At 39.8% G+C, this 19,396-nt stretch overlaps 2 long non-coding RNA genes across 2 annotated transcripts in view; one reads left to right on the top strand and one right to left on the bottom strand.

Annotated features, from left to right (window-relative positions):
* Positions 1-2,354, top strand: part of LOC126751219 (uncharacterized) — a 231,048-nt gene extending 228,694 nt beyond the window's left edge. Inside the window, exon 2 of the long non-coding RNA XR_007665863.1 lies at positions 2,114-2,354. This is a non-coding gene — a long non-coding RNA (uncharacterized LOC126751219). The remainder of the gene's footprint in view (positions 1-2,113) is intronic.
* The window catches only part of LOC126751197 (uncharacterized), a 36,899-nt gene that overhangs the window by 2,598 nt on the left and 14,905 nt on the right, over positions 1-19,396 (bottom strand). The window lies entirely within an intron of this gene.

Below are 19,396 nucleotides of genomic sequence, written 5' to 3'. Positions count from 1 at the left end.
CTACCTGGCTATCTCCGGATCGAAAAACTACCAACCAGATCGATCATGTTGTGATAGACGGAAGACACGTCTCCAGTGTTTTAGATGTGCGTGCGCTCCGAGGTCTTAACATCGACTCGGACCACTATCTTGTTGCAGCTAAAATTCGCACCCGCCTCTGTGCAGCAAAACGCACGCCAACAAACACAAGGAAGGTTCGACGTCGAAAAGCTGCAATCACAACAGACTGCCGAACGATTTTCTACTCGGCTTGCACTCCTGCTCTCTGAGAGCACTCGTCAACAACTCGGTATAAGGGAACTGTGGGACGGCATTTCAAACTCCTTACGTACAGCTGCAACCGAAACCATTGGCTTTCGGAAAGAGCAAAAGAACAGCTGGTACGACGAGGAGTGCCGTGTCGCAGCGGAGAGAAAGCAGGCTGCCTACCTCGCAACGTTACGATCGACCACAACACGTGCGGGATGGGATAGATACCGAGAGTTGAAGAGGGAAGAGGGACGCATTTGCAGACAGAAAAAGAAAGAGGCCGAAATGCGTGAGTACGAATAGCTTGATAAGCTGGCCGACAGGGGTAATGCTCGAAAATTCTACGAAAAAATGCGGCGGCTTACAGAAGGTTTCAAGACCGGAGCATACTTTTGTAGAACCCCCAAAGGTGATCTAGTCACTGATGCCCAGAGTATACTTAAATTATGGAGGGAACACTTCTCCAGCCTGCTGAATGGCAGTGAACGCACAACACCAGGAGAAGGCGAACCCGATTCCCCAATCGATGACGATGGAGAAGACGTACCATTACCCGACCATGAAGAAGTTCGAATAGCAATTGCCCGCCTCAAGAACAACAAAGCGGCAGGGGCCGACAGACTACCGGCCGAGCTATTCAAACACGGCGGCGAAGAACTAATAGGGAGCATGCATCAGCTTCTTTGTAAAATATGGTCGGACGAGAGCATGCCCAACGATTGGAATTTAAGTGTGCTATGCCCAATCCATAAAAAAGGAGACCCCACAATCTGCGCCAACTACCGTGGGATTAGCCTCCTCAACATCGCATATAAGGTTCTATCGAGCGTATTGTGTGAAAGATTAAAGCCCACCGTCAACAAACTGATTGGACCTTATCAGTGTGGCTTCAGACCTGGAAAATCAACAACCGACCAGATATTCACCATGCGTCAAATCTTGGAAAAGATCCGTGAAAGGAGAATCGACACACACCACCTCTTCGTCGATTTCAAAGCTGCTTTCGACAGCACGAAAAGGAGCTGCCTTTATGCGGCGATTTCTGAATTTGGTATCCCCGCAAAACTAATACGGCTGTGTAAACTGACGTTGAGCAACACGAAAAGCTCCGTCAGGATCGGGAAGGACCTCTCCGAGCCGTTCGATACCTAACGAGGTTTCAGACAAGGCCACTCCCTATCATGCGACTTCTTCAACCTGCTTCTGGAGAAAATAGTTCGAGCTGCAGAACTAAAGAGAGAAGGTACCATCTTCTATAAGAGTGTACAGCTGCTGGCGTATGCCGACGAGATTGATATCATCGGCCTCAACACCCGCGCCGTTAGTTCTGCTTTCTCTAGGCTGGACAAGGAAGCACAGAAAATGGGTCTGGTAGTGAACGAGGGCAAAGCGAAATATCTCCTGTCATTAAACAAACAGTCGTCGCACTCGCGACTTGGCTCTCACGTCACTGTTGACAGTCATAACTTTGAAGTTGTAGATAATTTCGTCTATTTAGGAACCAGCATTAACACCACTAATAATGTCAGCCTAGAAATCCAACGCAGGATTGCTCTTGCCAACAGGTGCTTCTTCGGACTGAGTAGGCAATTGAAAAGTAAAGTCCTCTCTCGACGAACAAAAGCTAAACTCTATAAGTCGCTCATAATTCCCGTCCTGCTATATGGTGCAGAGGCTTGGGCGATGACAGCAACCGATGAGTCGACGTTACGAGTTTTCGAGAGAAAAATTCTGCGAAAGATTTATGGTCCTTTGCGCATTGGCCACGGCGATTATCGCATCCGATGGAACGATGAGCTGTACGAGATATATGACGACATTGACATAGTTCAGCGAATTAAAAGACAGCGGCTACACTGGCTAGGTCATGTTGTCCGGATGGATGAAAACACTCCAGCTCTGAAAGTATTCGACGCAGTACCCGCCGGGGGAAGCAGAGGAAGACCTCCACTCCGTTGGAAGGACCAAGTGGAGAAGGACCTGGCTTCGCTTGGAATATCCAATTGGCGCCACGCAGCGAAAAGAAGAAACGACTGGCGCGCTGTTGTTAACTCGGCTATAATCGCGTAAGCGGTGTCTACGCCAATTAAGAAGAAGAAGAAGACTTTTCACTCTTAATTTACTGCCTTTATGAGAATATTACATATTGCTTATTTTGTAAGTATTACTGTAATTTTGAACGCAAGCGGCTTTGAACTTCAAAAAGCATAAAAGGGTTATACCTTAAAAAATAAAAATTATGGAAAAATAAACTCTCAATTATACATATGTATGTACATATTACTCGCACGTGTTACGGGAATAGTAAAGTTATTATGACGGTCATTTAAGTGGAAGAAAATAAAAATGAAGATATTCCGCGGACGCAGCAAAATTGTGATAAAAAGCAAGCAAATGGTTGGCATTCCGAAAAGAGCAATAACGATGGTATATCCTGTGCAAGGCAGAATATCTGCTAACATAAATCAATATCAATAATTTGTAGCAATTACTTGTAGTGTAATTTCTAGGAAGTGGACAGCCGAAAGTAATTTTTTTACGACAGGAAATTAATTGTGGGTTGCTGGAATAAAATATATAATTTTGTTAAAAACATTCGTAGTTGTCCCTTGTTGTACCGATGTTATCTAATTAAATGAAAAGAGGGTATGCTATTGATACCTGATATTTTGTTCGGTTGAACAAATATTGTTAGCATAGCTTGTTTTAATTATTGGGTAGTCGAAAAAGTCTTTTCGTATTTTGTCAATATGCAGTCATATATCACCAGTGTTGCCAAACACATTGTGTCATACAGTGTTGGAAAGGTGAGATTTTAGGCTTCATTTAGCCAAAGTTGAATTTGGGAAAGTTGAAAAAAAAAATTACAGCTGTTCAAAAATAAGTGAAAATAATGAAGAAACTCGCTATACAAATTTTGAAATTCTTGTACAAAAATGGGCCACTAATGAAATATGTAAAGTTTACGGCGACGACAATGATTCGGTTGCATCCGTTCTGAAAATTTTTAAATTTCGAATTTTTGAGTAATGCCTCTAGCGGTAAAATAGCAAAAAGTGGTTTGCTTATTTATTTATTAGTATAAATATAAAAGAATATAAATTGAAGTTTGATTACAAATACGAAAAGACTTTTTCAAATACCCAATATCATGGTCATCATTGACAAGCGGACATCTTTGGATTGGCAAATGGATGTATTCATTTTTTGTTGGTTGGATCCCATGAACACACATGAAACAGGATGGAGTTATATGTAGAAGTTCACGCAAGTGAGGAAAGTTCTCTGATCGCCATTCACTTGGGAGTGACCAGAAACGATTCTTTTACACATGGCTCAAGCAGCTCACAACTTCCGGTCTTTGACCAAGTATCCTCTGGGTAGCCTAAGAACATCCGTTCGAAGGCGAACTAAAGTGAGAAGGCGACACATCCCCTACATAGGGTTGTGCGCTGGGTTTGGAACCCGCCACGTAAAAAAAAACACCCCCAATGAAAAAGAACAACAACTCGGATGAGAGCCCCCCTTTTGATGACAACCATGGCAAACGAAATAAGGACTATGATATCAGGGCATGCACCTGGAATGTCCGAACCCTTAATTGGGAAGGTGCCGCTGCCCAGCTGGTTGATGTCCTCGCGAAAATAAAGGCTGACATCACCGCCGTCCAAGAAATGCGATGGACGGGACAAGGACAGAGACGAGTAGGTCCTTGTGACATTCACTACAGTGGCCATATAAAGGAGCGCAAGTTTGGTGTTGGATTCGTGGTGGGAGAGAGACGCGCTTATGAGAACTGCCCCCGCCACGATGTCAAAATCGTGCTTGGCGACTTTAACGCCAGGGTAGGCAAAGAAGGTATATTTGGCACTACGGTCGGTAAATTCAGCCTCCACGACGAAACATCCCCAAATGGGTTGAGGCTGATTGACTTCGCCGGGGCCCGAAATATGGTTATCTGTGGTCCTAGATTCCAGCACAAGAAGATACATCAAGCTACCTGGCTGTCTCCGGATCGAAAAACTACCAACCAGATCGATCATGTTGTGATAGACGGAAGACATATCTCCAATGTTTTAGATAAGCGTGCGCTCCGAGGTCCCAACATCAACTAGAACCACTATCTTGTTGCAGCCAAGATTCGCACCCGCCTCTGTGCAGAAAAAAACGTACGTCAACAAACACAAGGAAGGTTCGACGTCGAGAAGCTGCAATCACAACAGACAGCAGAACGATTCTCTACTCCTGCTCTCTGAGAGCACTCGTCAAGATTTTGGTACAAAGGAAAAATGCAAAAGAACAGCTGGTACGACGAGTAGGTCGTGTCGCAGCGGAGAGAAAACAGTAGGCAGTCTGTTACGTTACGATCGACCGCAACACGTGCGGGATGGGATAGATACCGAGAGTTGAAGAGGGAAGCGAGACGCATCGGCAGACAGAAAAAGAAAGAGGCCGAAATGCGTGAGTATGAAGAGCTTGATAAGCTGGCCGACTAAATTATGGAGGGAACACTTCTCCAGCCTGTTATATGGCAGTGAAAGTATAATGCCAGGAGAAGGCAAACCCCATTCCCCAATCGATGACGTTGGAGTAGACGTTCCACTGCCCGACCATAAAGAAGTTCGAATAGCAATTGCTCGCCTGAAGAACAACAAAGCGACAGGGGCCGACGGATTGCCGGCCGAGCTATTCAAACACGGCGGCGAAGAACTGATAAGGAACATGCATCAGCTTCTTTGTAAAATATGGTCGGACGAAAGCATGCCCAACGCTTGGAATTTAAGTGTGCTTGCCCAATCCACAAAAAGGGAGACCCCACAATCTGCGCCAACTACCGTGGGATTAGCCTCCTCAACATCGCATATAAGGTTCTATCGAGCGTATTGTGTGAAAGATTAAAGCCCACCGTCAACAAACTGATTGGACCTTATCAGTGTGGCTTTAGAACTGGTAAATCAATAACCGACCAGATATTCACCATGCGCCAAATCTTGGAAAAGACCCGTGAAAGGAGAATCGACACACACCACCTCTTCGTCGATCTCAAAGCTGCTTTCGACAGCATGAAAAGGAGCTGCCTTTACGCCGCAATGTCTCAATTTGGTATCCCCCCCAAACTAATACGGCTGTGTAAACTGACGTTGAGCAACACGAAAAGCTCCGTCAGGATCGGGAAGGACCTCTCCGAGCCGTTCGATACCAAACGAGGTTTCAGACAAGGCGACTTCCTATTCGTGCGATTTCTTCAACCTGCTTCTGAAGAAAATAGTTCGAGCTGCAGAACTAAATAGAGAATAGAATATTGATATCAACGGCCTCAACACCCGCGCCGTTAGTTCTGCTTTCTCCGGCTGGACAAGGAAGCACAGAAAATGGGTCTGGCAGTGAACGAGGGCAAGACGAAATATCTCTTTTCATCAAACAAACAGTCATCGCATTCGCGACTCCGGCTCTCACGTCACTGTTGACAGTAATAACTTTGAAGTTGTAGATAATTTCGTCTATTTAGGAACCAGTATTAACACCACCAACAATGTCAGCCTGGAAATCCAACGCAGGATTGCTCTTGCCAACAGGTGCTACTTCGGACTGAGTAGGCAATTGAAAAGTAAAGTCCTCTCTCGACGAACAAAAACCAAACTCTATAAGTCACTCATAATTCCCGTCCTGCTATATGGTGCAGAGGCTTGGACGATGACAGCAACCGATGAGTCGACGTTACGAGTTTTCGAAAGAAAGGTTCTGCGAAAGATTTATGGTCCTTTGCGCATTAGCCACGGCGAATATCGCATTCGATGGAACGATGAGCTGTACGAGATATACGACGACATTGACATAGTTCAGCGAATTAAAAGACGGCGGCTACGCTGGCTAGGTCATGTTGTCCAGATGGACGAAAACGGATCAGAGAGGTCCTTCCCGATCCTGACGGAGCTTTTGGTGTTACTCAACGTCAGTTTACACAGCCGTATTAGTTTTGCGGGGATACCAAATTCAGACATCGCGGCATAAAGGCAGCTCCTTTTCATGCTGTCGAAAGCAGCTTTGAAATCGACGAGAAGGTGGTGTGTGTCGATTCTCCTTTCACGGGTCTTTTCCAAGATTTGACGCATGGTGAATATCTGGTCGGTTGTTGATTTTCCAGGTCTGAAGCCACACTGATAAGGTCCAATCAGTTTGTTGACGGTGGGCTTTAATCTTTCACACAATACGCTCGATAGAACCTTATATGCGATGTTGAGGAGGCTAATCCCACGGTAGTTGGCGCAGATTGTGGGGTCTCCTTTTATGGATTGGGCATAGCACACTTAAATTCCAATCGTTGGGCATTCGTCCGACCATATTTTATAAAGAAGCTGATGCATTTTGAATAGCTCGGCCGGTAGTCTGTCGGCCCCTGCCGCTTTGTTGTTCTTGAGGCGGGCAATTGCTATTCGAACTTCTTCATGGTCGGGTAATGGTACGTCTGCTCCATCGTAATCGATTGGGGAATCGGGTTCTCCTTCTCCTGGTGTTGTGCGTTCACTGCCATTCAGCAGGCTGGAGAAGTGTTCCCTCCATAATTTCAGTATACTCTGGGCATCAGTGACTAGATCACCTTTGGGGGTTCTACAAGAGTATGCTCCGGTCTTGAAACCTTCTGTAAGCCGCCGCATTTTTTCGTAGAATTTTCGAGCATTACCCCTGTCGGCCAGCTTATCAAGCTCTTCGTACTCACGCATTTCGGTCTTTTTCTTCTTCTGTCTGCAAATGCGTCTCGCTTCCCTCTTCAACTCTCGGTATCTATCCCATCCCGCACGTGTAGTGGTCGATCGTAACGTTGCGAGGTAGGCAGCCTGCTTTCTCTCCGCTGCGACACGGCACTCCTCGTCGTACCAGCTGTTCTTTTGCTCTTTCCGAAAGCCAATGGTTTCGGTTGCAGCTGTACGTAAGGAGTTTGAAATGCCGTCCCACAGTTCCCTTATACCGAGTTGTTGACGAGTGCTCTCAGAGAGCAGGAGTGCAAGCCGAGTAGAAAATCGTTCGGCTGTCTGTTGTGATTGCAGCTTCTCGACGTCGAACCTTCCTTGTGTTTGGTGGCGCGCGTTTTTTGCTGCACAGAGGCGGGTGCGAATCTTAGTTGCAACAAGATAGTGGTCCGAGTCGATGTTAGGACCTCGGAGCGCACGCACATCTAAAAACACTGAGACGTGTCTTCCGTCTATCACAACATGATCGATCTGGTTGGTAGTTTTTCGATCCGGAGACGGCCAGGTAGCTTGATGAATCTTCTTATGCTGGAATCTAGTACTACAGATAACCATATTTCGGGCCCCGGCGACGTCAATCAGCCTCAACCCATTTGGGGATGTTTCGTCGTGGAGGCTGAATTTACCGACCGTAGTGCCAAATATACCTTCTTTGCCCACCCTAGCGTTAAAGTCGCCAAGCACGATTTTGACATCGTGGCGGGGGCAGCTCTCATAAGCGCGCTCCAAGCGCTCATAGAAGGCATCTTTGGTCACATCGTCCTTCTCTTCCGTCGGGGCGTGGGCGCAAATCAGCGATATGTTGAAGAACCTCGCTTTAATGCGGATTGTGGCTAGACGTTCATTCACCGCAGTGAATGATAGTACTCGGCGACAGTCTCTCTCCCACCACAATACACCAAACTTGCGCTCCTTATATCTGTAGTAAATGTACAAACCTACTCGTCTTTGTCCTTGTCCCGTCCATCGCATTTCTTGGATGTCAGCCTTTGTCTTTACGAGGACATCAACCAGCTGGGCAGCGGCACCTTCCCAATGCTATTTCGTTTGCCATGGTCGTCATCAAAAGGGGGGTCTCTCATCCGAGGCTGGTTGTAGCTCTTCACTGGGGGTGTTTTTTACGTGGCGGGTCCCAAACCCAGCACACAACCCTTGTAGGGAATGTTTCGCCTTCTCACTTTAGCTCGCCTTCGAACGGATGTTCTTAGGCTACCCAGATACTTGGTCAAAGACCGGAAGTAGTGAGCTGCTTGAGCCATTGTAAAAGAATCGTTTGGAAAAATCAGAGAACTTTCCTGTTCAGTAAAATATTGTAAGAAAACAGGTGTTCGATAATAGTTAAAAAGGAAAAAAAAGAAATAAATTTATAATGGAAGAATATAAGAAAGGTATCTATTTGTTAACTTAATGGGAAAAAATGTGGTTTATTGTGTTATATCTGTATAGTGTGGAGTTTTGTTTGATAGCTTTTTTAACCGAAAATTTCGTTTTAACCTGTGTTCTGTGGAGTGAAAGTTGTGTGTATTGTCCCGTATTGTTCCAGATTTTTATGTTCGTGGGGTATGTTCCTTAACATCATGTATGTAACATTGACCCGTTTTTGCCCCATTTAAGTATATTTGTAATTTTCAGCAACCTTTAAATTCCAACACGAAGAAATGCTTGGAGTTTGGATAGAGGGCGATCGCAAAACTAATGTTGTTTTGGATTGGGTTTTTAGAAAAATTAATACCAATGAGTTAAGTTTAACGAAAAAAGATGAAATAAAAAAAATACAAAATTTATTACCATATGTTAGCCAAAAATTATCAAAATGTAATCATATGGTTAATAGATTTAAAGAGAAATACCCCCAGTAGGTTTCCGCAACAACTATTATTGAAATTTCTGAGAATGATTTTGAAAAACCCTGTTCAAGTAAAGCAGGACGACAAAAGGTTAGCTACACAGATGCAAAAGATCGGCTTAAAAGGAAGCTGGCAAGTGATCTTTCTTGTGAAAACAATGACGATGTTGATTTTTTGATTCATGCAGCTACTGTGGCGGCAAAAAAATCAAAACAAAGTGATTTAGCATTTATTTTAAAGAAAACTGCACATCAAGCAAAACCCAAAGCAGTTCCACTCACTCCGGAAGAAGCTCTCGCATTTTTACTTGAAAATGTTTTAAGCAAAAGACAATATATCAACATGAGATTGTTAAATAAAGAAAGGAATTGCAATATATATCCAAGCTATGAGGAAGTAATTAAATGCAAGCTACTTTGCCGGCCTAAGGAGATATCTGTGTCGGAGTCTTCAGCAGAAGTATCACTGCAAAATCTCTTAGACCATACCGCACAACGCATTCTTTTATTCCAAAAAGATGTTTTGCACGTCATGGCAGAAATTTCGAATGTTGTTTTAATTGCTAGCTATGGGTTTGACGGTACAACGGGACAAAGTATGTTTAAACAAAGGTTTGAGACAAGTACACCTCAACTTTTTGACCAATCACTGTTTGTAACTACCATTATACCTTTACAAATGTTGGACAGTTCTGGCAAAATTATTTGGAGGGAGGAATCGCACTACGCAATCAGTGTGGTTTTGCAGGCCATTAAAAATGCAATTAGCAATAGAATCTACAGCTCTAATTCTATCAGAAAATAGTCAGCTAGATATGCAAATATCTTATTTAAATCCATTTTAATATTACCTAGATAACGGAGAAAAAATTATTGTCAATTTGATGATTTGCATATGACTTTGATTGATGGAAAAGTGCTAAATGTTATACGTGTAACAAACACCAATTCTAATCAAAAATTCCCAATATGTGGTGCTACACCAAAACAATTCGTAACAACTAAAAATTTTAATTCTGATGTTTTTAAACTCAAACTTACATCCCTTAGATATGGTATTAGCCCACTACATTCTTGGATTCGAGTATTTGAATTCGTTGTACACATTGCTTATAGAATCGAATTAAAAAAGTGGCAAATAAGGAAGCTTCAGATAAAGAAGCATTCAACTTCGTAAACAAGAAGTACAAAAGAGGTTTTGGGAAGAAATGTAGATAAGCCTAAAGCAAATGGTAGTGGAACATCAAATGACGGCATTACTGCCAGGAAAGCATTTAACAATTTGGAACTCTTTTCTTTAATTACAAATATTGATATGGAAATTTTGAATAACTTTAGAGTTATATTAATTGCTATTTCCTGCGAGTATCCTATAGATACCACAAAGTTTGAAGATTTTTGCAAAAGAACTGCCTTCTTGTACATGGAAAAATATTTACAGTTTCCAATGTCAGCAACAGTTCATAAAATATTTGTTCACGGCTCACAGATTATACAAAATTGCGTAATGCCTGTTGGTTGTTTTGGTGAAAATGCGTCAGAAGCTCGAAATAAATTATACAAGAGAGATCGCAACGCACATACAAGAAAAAATACCAGAAAACATAATATGACTGATGTTTTCAATAGACCCCCTTCTTTCAAGCTTTTCTTTATCCGCTAGAGAAAAATATCGGAAAAGAGAGAAGCTACCAGAAGAAGTAATACAATTACCCACTCAACAAAAGGCTTACACCTCAATTCGTTCTAAGCACTTGAGCTTCATATTTTCAACCACTTGATTCCATTGTGATCTCGATAAGTGGGGAATTCTCGCCGCCCGCTCGTCGAATACGATTCGGATAATTTCTGAAGTATCAAAATTATAATATATCGGAAGCAGACAAAATTTATTTTTATTACATGGAGAACGCTTTAGTTTTAGATACGGAAGACTGTGATTTCGAATGACTTGCTTGGTACATATAACTTTTTATATTATATTCAAGTGAATTTAATAATTCTGTAACTTCTCTCTCATTTCAGATGTACAGTCAATGTTATTATAGAAATAATTGTTTCAGTTAAAACATATGTACATACATATGTATAAATATTTGGATAATAAAATTATTTGACCACTTTTGCCTATCATATGCAAATTTTTCATTTTATGAAACCAAATTTTTACTATAGGTCCAAGGGAGGTACTCCTAGGGACTCGCGGATTTCAAATATTTTTGGTATCGTCGATGCTTATTACAAGAATAACATATTTACCAATTTTCGTGAAGATATCGCAATTTTTGGAGCTGAAATTCAAAAATTTTTACTATAGATCCAAGGGAGGTATCCCTAGAGAATGACCGATTTCATCCATTCTTGGAATTTTTCTTAACTAAGTCATATATAACCTGTATGCGAAATTTCAATGGCCTAGTACCACTCCTTCTAATTTATGCCAAAAAATTTGAATTTCAGACCACAGTGCAATGTGTAACCAAGTTTCACTTCAATAATTTTGTTGTAAAAATGAATTAACATGTAACTGATATCAATAGCATTTTCACTTTACATGTGATATTTTATGCATGTGAATAATGCAATATCTTAAAAAATTATATATATTTAGGTATTTAGAAATTGATGCCATTTAATTGTACTGTAAATTTGTGCATAAACAACCTGAATCTGACTGAATACAACATATGTGATTAAACACCTTCTAAAAGAACACAAACACTATTGCATTTGCAAAGTATATGAAATTTCGACCTCTTAAAACATTGTTTTGCTATTTGAGCATAAGTAAAATTAAAACACAAAAATGCAAAAATATTGGTGATAAAATCTAGGCAAACATATGACACACTGTAAACCAGACAGTCTGGCAGGCACGTAACGTGTAAAAATAAATGCACGGTGTTGATTTAATAGCAATTAATTATTCACTACGAAATCGATTAAATGATTTTTGGCGGAAGATAAGTCGTATGACACATGTGAAAAGAAATCCATTCGATGTTTGAAATTTGCAGTGGTTTTATTTTGACTGTTAAAAGTTTTAGTTATACCATATTTTCATGGATGGAATCCACAGATTGGTGGATCTGAATAATAAAGTGTATTTTGAATCATAAAATTGTGTTTTTCTTATCAAACGACAAAACTTATTGAACATCATGGTACACTATTTTATTTACATAACATATTTATAACCCTGCAGGGTATATTAAGTTTGGCACAAATTTTGTATCACCGAAAGGAAATGTCAGATAACTTATTATACCGAGTGTCTGTCCGTTCGTCCTAGTGTAGATATACTAACTATGTATTCTCTGGGTTTTTGAGATAGCAATCTGAAAATTTTCATCTGTACTTTTCTCACAAGGAAGCAGCACATTTGTCAGATCTCTATAGCATATAGCTGTCATACGAGCTGAACGATCGGAATAAAGTGATTGTATGGAAAACTTTTCCATTCGACGAGATATCTTAACAAAATTTGGCATTGGTTGTTATCTAAGACAATGGTGTAATCTCCACAGAAATTGTGTAGGTCGGATCACTATACTCGTAGCATATACCAAAGCTGCCATACAAGCTGAATGAATGAAATCGAAAAATGTGGCGTGAAATCAAAAATGTTACATTTGCAGGAAACGGGTTTACTTTCGGTTTTGTTGCGGCAAACCAGAGCTACTAAATCAAATAAATTCACTCACATTTATTTTTAGGGTTGTTTAACAATATTTATTAATATTTTTGGTATTTGTGTTTATCTTCCCCACCCTCACTCCTGGTGCAAAGTGTTTTACATTTTACTGCCTCTGTCATTTTGTTTACCCTTCGTAAACTTTCATATTTCAAAGTCTTTGCTTTGTCTAATTTGCATAGGACTGTTTTCTTTCCCCTTCTATATTACATGTATTTGAAGCTTTATTTAAGTAAATAACGCGATTAACTAGGTTCCATAGAGCCGTTGTTATCCATCATATATTATTTTTTCGATTTAGCGAGCAATTATGGTATAATCAAGTCTCATAAAATTATATTTATAACCGTCCAATGAAGCTGGAAATGTTCAGTACTCAGTAATCATTAAAATACTTTAGTAGATTAATGTTCTTTTATCATCAGCAAATACAAATTGTAATTAATTTTAAATTCAGCAGCTGTTTGTGGAATCTCTTATCTATCAAGAGTTGCTGGTTAAGATTGCGAGCACGGTCTAATTAGTATTTGCCCTACAAAACTAAAGCGAAAGTTTTGAAAAAACATATACTCGATCCAGGCCTTTTCTAACTTCTTTAATCCCTCTGAAAAATACGTCGGCCAGACAAGACCACCTTAGAAGCTATTACTGATATTCGACTCAAATTTCTGATATTTCAGATAGTCTATATAGATCACACCTTCTGATTATCAAAAAACGGTTAACATTAACACCCGCGCTGATTGATAAGTCTTCGTCTTCTTCGGACTAGTTTATCGAATGAAGTCAACAGTTTCAACTGTTTCTTCGCTCTGTGGACACACCTGCTTCCAAACGTGGTCAAAAAAAAAACAAAAAAAAAAGTTTTATTAGAATGCTGAATACTTAAGAAAATGCCTTGGTAATTAAGAAAGGTTTTGCCATGTACGCCAACATAAATATTATTATTTGAATGCAGAAAAGTTATTTGAAATGGCTACTCGGTGGTTACTCCTAGCTGTTATAAAATTGATGCTTATACGTAAAAATATAAACAAGCAGGTACATTCCTTTATCGTTACTTTTTACAGTGAAATTGTAATAGCTTGATCTGCTGATAAAATTAATGAGCAAGTGAAATTATTGCAGGGTCTCTTAAAATTTATGCAACTCAGGTTTAATTAGACGTCATGTCATACTCAAGTACACACGGCAACGTTTATGCAAAGTGGTATGCTCTTATTATTTATACAAATTAAATTCATCTACATATCAGAATATAAGAGTAATTTATAGTTCAGCCTTTTTGGCGATTATAGGGTAACAGATGTTTTCATAAGAGCTCACAGGCTCAAAAGCTGTGAACGAAGTTTGCTATTAAGATCGCAAGGCGTATTTAATATGTCGCTACGGGAGCCAAGACCACCACATGTCACAAAGAAATCTGGGAATGCTAGTATAGTGCTGGAGAGGTAATTATACTCTCGCCACAAAGTTGCTAAGGAGAGTATTATAGTTTTGTTCACATAACGGTTGTTTGTAAGTTCTAAAACTAAAAGAGTCAGATATAGGGTTATATATACCAAAGTGATCAGGGTGACGAGTAGAGTTGAAATCCGGATGTCTGTCTGTCCGTCCGTCCGTGCAAGCTGTAACTTGAGTAAAAATTGAGATATCATGATGGAACTTGGTACACGTATTTCTTGGCTCCATAAGAAGGTTAAGTTCGAAGATGGGAAAAGTCGGCCCACTGCCACGCCCACAAATTGGCGAAAACCGAAAACCTATAAAGTGTCATAACTAAGCCATAAATAAAGATATTAAAATGAAATTTGGCACAAAGGATCGAATTAGGGAGGGGCATATTTGAACGTAAGTTTTTTGGAAAACTGGGCGTGGCCCCGCCCCCTACTAAGTTTTTTGTACATATCTCGGAAACTACTATAGCTATGTCCACCAAACTCTATAAAGTCGTTTCCTTCAGGCATTTCCATATACAGTTCAAAAATGGAAGAAGTCGGATAATAACCACGCCCACCTCCCATACAAAGTTTATGTTGAAAATCACTAAAAGTGCATTAACCGACTAACAAAAAACGTCAGAAACACTAAATTTTACGGAAGAAATGGCAGAAGGAAGCTGCACCCAGTTTTTTTTTTAAGTGAAAATGGGCGTGGTTTCGCCCACTTATGGACAAAAAACCATATCTCAAGAACTACTACTCTAATTAATTTTATAGCAAAATAAAAAAATATGTAAATGACGGAAAATGAAGTCTCGATTATCACTTTATCATGCGAGAGTATAAAATGTCCGGTCACACCCGAACTTAGCCTTTCCTTACTTGTTTTTGCCATACATTTAAAAAATGCTGAACAGCATTTTATGCTAAATCTAAGGGAAGCATACGCAACTTGTGGTACTTTCCGTCCAGTTCAGTCATGTTACCGTGACATCAGGCTAACAAAGACGTAATTGACATTGTGGGACAGGTAGACCTTGAGACGTCTAAAATATTTATTAAGGGGATGATTTGGCACAGAATAGTAGCATTGGTTCTAATGAATGGACACTTGGCCATATTGTACAATAATTTTATTTTAAGTTCTCTTTAAATTGCACTCAAAGATAAACTAACTAAGGAACTCCATTGAATCCATTGACTACGCGACTAAATGCCAAATTTAAAGCTTGAACTAAAACAAGAGTGAGCCAAGTGTGGGCAGGAACCGCATTATAATATTTGCGGGCTGAGGAGCTATACACCGTAGCAGTAGGCTGAAAGAGGCGTACTAACAAATACTAGGTGGTGTCATTTTAAATGCTTATAAAGAGAAGTACTGGGGAAAAAATTGGGGCGAGATACCGAAGCATCCAATTGCTTTACTGTACTTGGAGGTGACTCCAATCTACACGTAGCGTGAGGGGCAGCACGAACAACAAGGTGTAGTACTACTTACTAATACTAAGCTTTTGTTATATAACAGAGGTAGTATACAAACATACTTATATAACAAAAACCGGCAGGAGAAAAAAGTGATAAATAGGTTAACTCAGTGGAGAGTACAGTCTTCTTCTTTTTTACTAGCGAACACACCGATTGAGGCAGGGGTAAGTTCGGGCATAACTGAACATCGGAGCGAGCGCACCCACTGGATTCGATAGTGGGCTTTCCTCGCTAAGGAACATTTTCGTGCGACGTTTTTGGAGGGCCGGGAAGAGGTAGCTGATGAAGACCGAAAGAATGAGAAAATCGAAAGTGAAGACGACATTTATTGTCTTTTTTAACATCAAAGGCATCGTGTACCATGAATTTGTTCCTCCTGGATAAACCGTCAACGCAATGTTTTACGTGGAAGTCCTCAAGAGACTCAAACGAAGGGTCACTCGATTGGAAGTTGCACCACGACAACGCCCCGGCTCACACCACCTTTCTTGCGAACAGCTACCTAACCAAGACCGACATTTTAACGCTAACTCAGCTGCCCTACAACCCAGATGTGGCCCTCCGAATTTTTTGTTTCCTTCCCAGAAAAGGCCGATGAAAGGAATGAAAGCAGCATGACCCCCAGCTCTCAAGGTTATTCCGGAGAATGCCTTCAGTGACGCCTTCAATGCTTGAAAATCGCGCTGCATCGACACAGAAGGAGCCTATTTTGAAAGGAAATAATTTTAACTATTGGTTCAAAAATTCTTTTTTAATTGACTCAGTCCTATTACATTCCGGACAAACCCAGTATAGTAGCAGTGATTGATTGCACCAATCAATGGTCAATGTGGTTCTGAATAATTATATTGTTGGTCGTCCGCCAAGCCGCTGAAAGCAGCACGACTAGTTTCGCTAACAATTATGACATACAACTCACCTCTACTGCCCTCACCGTCGCTGCTCTCGAATTTATTGAAAGTATCGACCTTGTAGGGCTCTATGCTCCCAAAGTCACTCACCGCCGTCGTTTGTATGTATGAGTCGAGCACGGTATAGTAGAAATGCCTACATATGTATGTAAGTATACGTGAATCTCTGTTTGGGTTTCTGATTTTTAAGTAGGCGTGTGTATTGTGATGAATTTTCCTTCTAGATTTTGTTTTAGGTATAGGTATACTTTGCTGTGCTTTAAATTTGTTGTTGCAACTTTGTACCATTCTGGTTTCGGGTGAATTTATACCTTTTTATACTCTCGCAACAAAGTTGCTAAGGAGAGTATTATAGTTTTGTTCACATAACGGTTGTTTGTAAGTCCTAAAACTAAAAGAGTCAGATATAGGGTTATATAAACCAAAGTGATCAGGGTGACGAGTAGAGTTGAAATCTGGATGTCTGGCTGTCCGTCCGTCCGTCTGTCCGTCCGTTCGTCCGCACAAGCTGTAACTTGAGTAAAAATTGAGATATCATTGGTACACGTATTTTTTGGCTCCATAAGAAAGTTAAGTTTGAAGATGGGCAAAATTGGCCCACTGCCACGCCAACAAAATGGCGAAAACCGAAAACCTATAAAGTGTCATAACTAAACCATAAATAAAGATATTAAAGTGAAATTTGGAACAAAAGATCGCATTAGGGAGGGGCATATTTGGACTTAGATCTTTTGAAAAGTGGGCGTGGCCCCGTCCCTACTAAGTTTTTTGTACATATCTCGGAAACTACTATGTCTATGTCAACCAAACTCTATAGAGTCGTTTCATTCAGGAATTTCCATATACATACAGTTCAAAAATGGAAGAAATCGGATAATAACCACGCCCACCTCCCATACAAAGGTTATGTTGAAAATCACTAAAAGTGCGTTAACCGACTAACAAAAAACGTCAGAAACACTAAATTTTACGGAAGAAATAGCAGAAGGAAGCTGCACCTAGGCTTTTTTTTAAATTGAAAATGGGTGTGGCGTCGCCCACTTATGGACCAAAAACCATATTTCAGGAACTACTAATCTAATTAATTTTACAGCAAAATAAGAAAATATGTAAAATGATGAGGATAATGAAATCTCGACTATCACTTTATCGTGCGAGAGTATAAAATGTTCGGTGACCCCCGAACTTAGCCCTTCCTTACTTGTTATTACCTATTTTCGACTGGATCACTTTTTAGCCAACACACACACGCAATCACACTTTTAAAAATAGTACGCGACCCAAAATATTAATGAAATCGGCAACTACCCTGGTCTAGACTATACACCCCTAGTATAATGATTATCGATTATTATAGTACATTTAATCTCTTTGAATATATATCATTTAAATTGAACTAATTTTATTGAAAAAATATAATTCGGATGTGAACCAAAATCGGGTAAGGGGAAAAAAATTAATTATATGACCTGTAATATATGTCCTATATTAATGAAATATCAAAAACCAGTTATTGAGACATCAATCGAATATACATGACATATGTACATCCTTTTCTCCCCAAGCTGAATAGAATTTGGAACCACCGATAAACTAATCAATCAAAATTAAGTTATTATAAACCAAATTTGAATTATTAGCCAAGTCATCGACATAATCTCCACAAAAAATTGTTCAGATCGAACCACTAAAGCATACAACTGCCATAGAAACTGACCGATATTCATTGTTTATGGAGTACCGTTTTGGTGTCATATGGCGTCTGACGCGACCTGTATTCACCGTTATGTGGGGCTTGTCTAAACAACTTCCGTTGGTAAGCCACTTTTACAGTTACTGCATGATTGACATTTTATTCATAAATGCTTATCATTTACCATTGCTCTGGTGACCGACGGTTTGTTGCATCATTGTTTAATTACGCCGACTACATCCCACCAATACAACAAGAGTGTACGATTCGAGCGCTCATGAGTATTTATGTATGTATGTATGTATATTTATGGAATAATATTACTTTTGTCATGATAAATTTTAATATGCTTACTACCTGCGCACGCTTGTATAATTAGGTATTTTAACTTTGTGCAAAACCGGTATATTTATACTTGGCATACCATATTCGGAATTGTAAAATTTTCGATCTGATATAAATAACACTGTTATAAAATGGGGTATTTAGTCAACTGAAGAGAACTTTCTATTTGCCAATTCAGATAACCCCTCAAGTTATCTAATGTTATATAATACACTCTCTCAATGTTTTTTTAAGATAACAGATGTTGTCAAGAAACGCATTTCCATTGGCAGTAACAGTCAATCGTTTCAAATGTTTTTTATTTAGTGTGAAGCACCAATTTAACACAATTAATATTTACGCTCGAAATTTTCAATAATTCAACGAATAACGAGAATTGGACTATCATTAAGACCATAAAATTGCATAAGCGCACGAAAACAATTGGAGAACGATTATTTAAAACTATTGAATATTTTGTTAACTGGAATCGATTTCGATGAATTATATTGTTTTCGAGTCCTTTTCCACAAAATAAAATCGTATGTCACGAATAACATGTTCAGTATTGACCTCTGAAGCTTGAATAGACTAAGGTTTATTGCACGGTAAAGAGAAAGACTACATATGTAAATAACCATTCAAGAAGTAGTCTAATGGTGTTTATTCACAACTTTTTGAAGGCCATTCAATGTCACAATTTTTTGAAATAAGCCCCAGTCTTGTTGGAAACAGATGTTGTCAAGATCAACTTCTTCCATTTCCATTGGCAGTAACAGTCATCAGCTTCGTTTCGAAAGAAGTACGGACCGATGATTCCACCAGACACAAATCCGCACCAAATTGTAAATTTAGCTTAATTTAAATTTACGCTCGAAATTTTCAATAATTCAACGAATAACGAGAACAGGTGGACTATCATTAAGACCATAAAATTGCATAAGCGCACGAAAAGTTGCAATTGGAGAACGATTATTTTGATAAAACTATTGAATATTTTGTT

The sequence above is a fragment of the Bactrocera neohumeralis genome, chromosome 2 (assembly GCF_024586455.1).
Source record: "Bactrocera neohumeralis isolate Rockhampton chromosome 2, APGP_CSIRO_Bneo_wtdbg2-racon-allhic-juicebox.fasta_v2, whole genome shotgun sequence".
Classification (NCBI taxonomy): domain Eukaryota; kingdom Metazoa; phylum Arthropoda; class Insecta; order Diptera; family Tephritidae; genus Bactrocera; species Bactrocera neohumeralis.
Note: the sequence above shows the minus strand (reverse complement) of the source record. Positions and strands in the feature narration are given on the sequence as shown.